At 51.9% G+C, this 6,915-nt stretch overlaps 1 long non-coding RNA gene across 2 annotated transcripts; it reads right to left on the reverse strand.

Moving 5' to 3' along the window:
• Positions 1-282: 282 nt before the first annotated feature.
• LOC139827251 (uncharacterized) lies at positions 283-6,837 on the reverse strand. Of its 2 annotated transcripts, XR_011737686.1 has the most exons (3): positions 6,815-6,837; positions 5,295-5,667; positions 283-5,184 (listed from the first exon to the last, which is right to left on the reverse strand). It is a non-coding gene; the product is annotated as an uncharacterized lncRNA (long non-coding RNA). The 2 variants fall into 2 exon arrangements; XR_011737685.1 differs by lacking the exon at positions 6,815-6,837 and having other exon boundaries at positions 2,682-5,184; positions 5,295-6,805.
• Between the last annotated feature and the right edge of the window lie 78 nt (positions 6,838-6,915).

Here is a 6,915-nt window from a genome sequence, read left to right on the forward strand (position 1 = left end):
AGGTTTTATTTAAAAGGAAGAATTAGGTGCTGAGTGCTAATGATAATCCTTCAGGCTCTTATCATTCCCTTCAGATACTGGCGCTTGTTAGTGTCATCTCTTTATTAGCAAACCTTTCTATGTCTTACTCCTTGTTCATACTGCAGAGCCTAATGAAATGTATGATTCTTTGGCATTAAAAGGACACTATCTACTTGAAAAATCAAAACTGTCTGAAAGTCTTGTGCCTTTTGTAGTTACATGCAGCATATGAAGACTGGAGGAAACAGAAGGAAAGCACTGTTTCTTGGTTCTTTTCAAGAGACAAAGTATTTTTTTATTAGCAGTTTATTGTTTTTGTCATGTCAATAAGGCCAACATTTACTACACAGATCTTTAGCAGAAGTATCATGAACTGAACTCTTCCCTTATTCATTATCCCTCAAACTTGCAGGTTCTCCTTCAAAGGATTTTCTTCTCAGCAAGTGAAAATCTCTTAAGATGATCAGAAGTGTACAAGGCCAGCGTGGGACTTCAGTGAGACATACGGCAAATCTCTTCCTATCACTCCATTCTGGTTATAAAATGGTATTTCCTGACCTCACAAAGATATTGGGCATAAATACACTGAGATGTTCCCACACCGTAGTGATGGAGGCAAGTTGCACAAGTAATAAAGTTTTAATTCTTCTGCTAAGAAGTATTTAACCTTTTCAGCCTTGAGACTGTCCTGTGAAGCTGCATCACAGAATGTTAGGGATTGGAAGGGACCTCAAACGATCATCTAGTCCAATCCCCCTGCTGGAGCAGGAACACCTAGATGAGGCTACACAGGAATGTCTCTAGAGAAGGATACTCCACAACCCCTCTGCGCAGCCTGTTCCAGTGTTCTGTTACCCTTACTGAGTAGTTTCTTCTCAAATTTAAGTGGAACCTCTTGTGTTCCAGTTTGCATCCATTACCCTTGTCTTATCATTGGTTGTCACTGAGAAGAGCCTGGCTCCATCCCCGTGACACTCACGCTTTATATATCTGTAAACATTAATGAGGTCACCCCTCAGTCTCCCCTTCTCCAAGCTTAAGAGACTCAGCTCCCTCAGCCTTTCCTCATAAGGGAGGTGCTCCACTCCCTTGATCATCTTTGTTGCCCTGCGCTGGAGTCTCTCCAGCAGTTTCCTGTCCTTCTGGAACTGAGGGGCCCAGAACTGGACACAATATTCCAGATGTGGTCTCACCAGGGCAGAGTAGAGGGGAAGGAGAACCTCTCTCGACCTACTAACCACCCCCCTTCTAATACACCCCAGGATGCCATTGGCCTTCCTGGCCACAAGGGCACAGTGCTGGCTCATGGTCATCCTGCTGCCCACCAGGACCCCCAGAGCCCTTTCCCCTACGCTGCTCTCTAATAAGTTATTCCCAACTTATACTGGAACCTGGGGTTGTTCCTACCCAGATGCAATACTCTACACTTGCCCTTGTTATATTTCATTAAATTTTTCCCTGCCCAACTCTCCAGCCTGTCCAGGTCTCGCTGGATGGCGACACAGCCTTCTGGTGTGTCAGCCACTCCTCCCAGCTTGGTGTCATCAGCAAACTTGCTGATAGTACACTCTATTCCTTCATCCAAATCGTTGATGAATATATTGAATAATACCAGCCCCAGTACTGACCCCCGAGGCACTCCACTAGATACAGGTCCCCAGCCAGACTGTGCCCCATTGACCACGACTCTCTGGCTTCTTTCCTTCAGCCAGTTTGCGGTCCACCTCCTTCTTCCATCTCTGGCACTACCACAACAACCTAAACGTATAGGGTATAAATGCCCTTATTTACACAGTCTGAAAGTACATACCAATTTTGGCACCAATATACCAAGTCACAAGAAGAGTACCTTCCTTACTCTTTCAGTACTCCAAATCCTAAATCCTAAAGGAAAGGGGGATTTGCCAGGGTTTTAGATAAGATCTGATTGTGTTTCCACAAAGAGAGATGAGCAAATGGGATGGAGGGCTCTAGGCTGTTCAGGAGGCCTCAGCAGGGCAGGTGAGGTGGAGGAGTTGCACTGTATGTAGGGGAGAGGTTTGGCTGTCTGGTGGTTACAGTTAGGGATGATGTGGTTGAGAGCCTCTGGGTGAGGATTAGGGGGATGGAAGATGAAGCAGATATGGTTGTGGGTGCCTACTATTGATCTCTCAGGCAAGATACTTGTTGAATATGGTCACCTCATAAATAGGGATGAAGCCAAATCAGAGGTATTCAATGCTTTTTTTGCCTCGGTCTTGAATAATATTGTCAGACGTTGGGCTGACCTGTCCCCTGAGTGAAAGGACTATGAGTGTGACAACAGTGACTTTCTGTCTGTGGGCACTGAACTTGTAAGGTGCCAGCTGTGCCAGCTGAATGAATCATAAATCCATGTGACCTGATGGGATTCATCCCAGAGTACTGAATAAGCTAGCAGATGTTACAGCAGGACCCATCTCGGTCACCTACCAAAGGTCTTGGGAGTCTGGGGACATCCCCGCTGACTGCAAGCTAGTTGACATTATTCCAATTTATCAGAAGGGCATGAGGGAAGACCCAGGAAACTACAGACCTGTTAGTTTAACCTCAGTACCTGGAATACTTACGGAGGACATCATACTGCATGCTAATGAAAGACACTTAAAGAACAATGCAATCATCAGGCACAGTCAACCTGGTTTCACAAAGGGAAAATCCTGTTTAATTTAATATCCTTCTATGATAAGGTCATCTGCCTAGTGGATGAAGGGAAGCAGTAGATGTGGTTTTAGTGAGGCTTTTGACACTGTCCCCCACAGTATCCTTCTGGACAAGTTTGACCTTGACACAAGGTCCCTTCCAGCTGAATTCTTCCTCTCCTCTACAAAGGTGAAAGTCAATATCAGCTGTGGAAGATCTACGGCATGGCCGAAGTGGATTTTGTGTCACATATAAATCTGGCCAACGGCTGTGTTTAATGGAGGAGCTGCGCAGCTTGGATTCAGTGGGATCGCAGCAGGGAGCTATTTTTGCTGTTTGGAAGAGGCAGCATTTGCCTGGCTGTGCTTTGACAATGGATCCAAATGTTCTAGGCCTGAACATGACCTATCTTTCCACGACACTTCAGTGTCACCACCGCTCACTTCTTTCTCGTTCCCATGCTGGTCTGTTGGCACTGTCCAGCTCAGCCTATGGCTCTGGCTAAACTTTGGAATTTCCCCAGGCTGCGGCTGCTGAAACCACCTCCTCTTATCCCTGTTATCTCCTCGGGGCCAGCAGTAGCCCCAAGGCTTCCTCCAAAGGGTGCTGGGCGGAGCTGTGGTGGGCGGGGCTGCACAGGTGGGATTCTGTCCCCCATGTCACTGGGCCACCACCCAGCAACGCTGAGGTCACAATGCCCCTGGGGCAGGATCAAAAGGAGCAGTCGAGTCCCGTGTCCACTGCCAGAGCTGGCCCGGGGGCAGCCCCAACACATCCCAGAGGAAGCACTGGAGCAGCTGGTGGAATCACAGGTCAGGGGCTGAGGGAGGAAGAGCTTGCATGAGGCTGCTGGAGGTTCTCCACTGCAAGGTGATCTGCTGGCAGGGCCACCTTCCAAGCTCAGCTCATGGATGGAAGTTCTTTTCAGCTGGTTAGCAGCGGCAAGACCAAGGGAATTCCTTCTGGAGGAGCACTGCAGACCTCACCATCCTCATCCCCTGCGGAAACAGGCTCGGGAGGTGTAAGAAATAGGAGGCAGAGCAGTTGCAAGGGGTTGCAGTGCTTTAGAACACCCACTGGTGTCGCACCAGGCACAGGAAGGATTCTTGCCCCCAAGGTCCATCAGCTCAGAGGCATTTGGGCACTCTCGGAAGTGCGGGAGATGGCTCCAGCTCAAAGGAGGATAGGATAGGATAGGATAGGATAGGATAGGATAGGATAGGATAGGATAGGATAGGATAGGATAGGATAGGATAGGATAGGATAGGATAGGGCTTGGGCATCTCCTGTGCGGCACGACCAGCCTGTGGGACAAGGAGCCAGGTCTTGCTCCCATGCTCAGGGAACAGCCGATCGCCAGCACTGGGGTCAGGAAGGAATTTTTTCCCCCGGGGCAGATTGGCCCTGGTCCCCGGGGGTTTTTTGCCTTCCTCTGCAGCATGGAGCATGACCACTTTTCAGAGCTCCTCTGGTCCCTTTTGGCTCGGTTCCTGCCTGCTGCTCATGCACCACGAAGATGGCCTCTCGTGTCCTGCAGCTGGGGGAGGAAGGCTTTTTTTCTCCCACGTGAGTATCAGTGTCTCTGTGGGTTTTTTGCCTTCCTCTGCAGCAGTGAGCACGGCTCCTTGGCCTTGGGCCACCTTTGGGCCATTGTGGCTGGGTGCCTGCTGCTCCTGCTCCACGAAGGTGGCCCTCGTGCCCCGCATCCGGGGGGAGGAACTTCTTGGACTCCCAGGTTGAGTGCCGAGGGTGCTCCCGGGGTCCACCATGGCCTCCCAGGTTGAGCTCCAAGGGTGCTCCCAGAGGTCCTCCACGGACTACCAGGTTGAGCCCCGAGGCTGCTCCCGGGGTCCATCAAAGCCTCCCAGGTTGAGCTCCAAGGGTGCTCCCGGGGGTCCCCTGTGGCCTCCCAGGGCGGGCCCCGAGGGTGCTCCCGGGTGTTGCTTCTCAACCTCTGTCGCATTGAGCACAGCCCCTGTTCAGGGCTCCTCTGAGCCCTTTCCCCTCAGTTTCTGCCCACTGTTCTTGCACTTCCAAGGCATCGCTGGTGTCCTGGATCTCTTGGTCTCTCTTACCCAGGGCAAGTTTGCAGCAGGAGCCAGCTCTGCTCTTCCCTGGGCTCCATTTCCCCAGGGCTTCTTGCTTGTCCAGAGCAGCCTGTGCTTGAAGGGGCTTCAGGTGCACTGCACCATCCGCAGCTGCCACTTGTCAGCTCTCCCTGTGGGCAACACAAGCACTGGGCAGGGATGAGAGCGCCTGTCATGCACCCCTGGCAAGAAGCCCAGTGGTGGAGCAAGCTTCGGAAGTCCAAAAGTCAGCTTGTCATTGCTGCGTGTCACACTTTGGAAAATACCCCATGGTACTACACAACTTCTCCTCCTTCTTTTGTGTGTGTTTGGTCTTGATCTTCATTCTTCATGTTCTCAGTCTTCAGGAAACAGGACGGCTTGGCCTGTGTTCCTGCTGTTGCTCTCTGCAGCTCTGTGACTTGCCTTTGCCAGGCTGCAAAAAAATAAAGCAAAATCCTGTTTCCACTTGTATTCCTTGTGTTATGTGTCCTTGAAATTAATTTTGGAGCTAAAGCCTTTGTGGCATTTCTGTCAAATACTCACATCTTTATTTGACTCCTTCTGAGTGTACAGAATAGAACAGCGCAGCACAGCACAGCATTGCTGTGCTCTTATGCCCCAAGTTCTGCATGACGAGCTCTGACCCAGTGCTGAGGGCTCCCTCCATCCAGGAGAGCCGCTCTCTGCAGGGCAGGGCCCAGGCCCAGCCTGGGACAGGGGCTGAGACGAGACAGGCACACACACCTACAACACAGCTCAGGTAGGGACCCAAGGCCCCAGGCTGAGCTGAGACACGTCCTCTGGGCCCTTGGCAGGAGATGGTGGCAGTGGGTGGAGGTCCCAGGGGAACATAAAACAATTCAGGACTTCTTTCCAGGAAGAAGACTTCACCATAGACAGCATGCTCTCTACATCTCTGCAAAGTTTATGCAGAGAGAATCACAGAATGTTAGTGATTGGAAGGGACCTCAAAGATCACCCAGTCCAATCCCCCTGCCAGAGCAGAAATGCTTATATGAGACTGCACAGGAAGGTGTCCAGGAGGGTTTGAACGTCTCCAGAGTAGGAGACTCCACAACCCCCCTAGACAGCCTGTTCCAGTGCTCTGTTACCTTTACTGAGAAGAACTTTCTTCTCAAATTTAAGTGGAACCTCTTGTGTTCCAGTTTGAACCCATTACCCCTTGTCCTACCACTGGATGTCACTGAGAAGAGCCTGGCTCCATCCTCATGACACTCACACTTTATATATTTATAAACATTAATGAGGTCACCCCTCAGTCTCCTCCAAGCTAAAGAAACCCAGCTCCCTCAGCCTTTCCTCGTAAGGGAGATGCTCCACTCCCTTCATTATCTTTGTTGCCCTGCGCTGGAGTCTCTCCAGCAGTTTCCTGTCCTTCTAGAACTGAGGGGCCCAGAACTGGACACAATATTCCAGGTGTGGTCTCACCAGGGCAGAGTAGAGGGGGAGGAGAACCTCTCTCGATCTACTAACCACCCCCCTTCTAATACACCCGAGGATGCCATTGGCCTTCCTGGCCACAAGGGCACAGTGCTGGCTCATGGTCATCCTGCTGTCCACCAGCACCCCCAGGTCCCTTTCCCCTACACTACTTTCTAATAGGTCATTCCCCAACTTATACTGGAACCTGGGGTTGTTCCTGCCCAGATGTAAGACTCTACACTTTCCCTTGTTATATTTCATTAAACTTTTCCCCGCCCAACTCTCCAGCCTGCCCAGGTCTCGCTAGATGGCGGCACAGCCTTCTGGCGTCTTAGCCATGACAGGAGCCAGTGGACACTCCACATCCTGTACCACAGGCCTCCCTCCCCGGCCACAAAACCGGCGCCTGGCGAGGCCGAGGTGCCTCCGCTTCCGCCGGGGCTCTGCTCTCTGCACACACCGCCCCGCGGCCAAGTGCTATTTCAAACCGCCGAGCCCTGCCCCGCCAATACAGCTTGCCCATCCCTTTCTTTGCCACGCCCTCGGCAAACCCCCGGAGGAGCCCTGAGCGTCCCCGAAGTAAACCCGCTCCGCCCCGCCAGGTCGCCCTCCTCACGCACCAACCGCCGCCATTGCCCCGCCCCCCACGCTGGCCGCGGGGAGGCGGAGCGCAGCGTGCGTGCGCCGTGCGCCACGCCCATCCTCGCACTCGGGCGCCACC

Source organism: Patagioenas fasciata, chromosome 2 (genome assembly GCF_037038585.1).
Source record: "Patagioenas fasciata isolate bPatFas1 chromosome 2, bPatFas1.hap1, whole genome shotgun sequence".
Lineage (NCBI taxonomy): Eukaryota > Metazoa > Chordata > Aves > Columbiformes > Columbidae > Patagioenas > Patagioenas fasciata.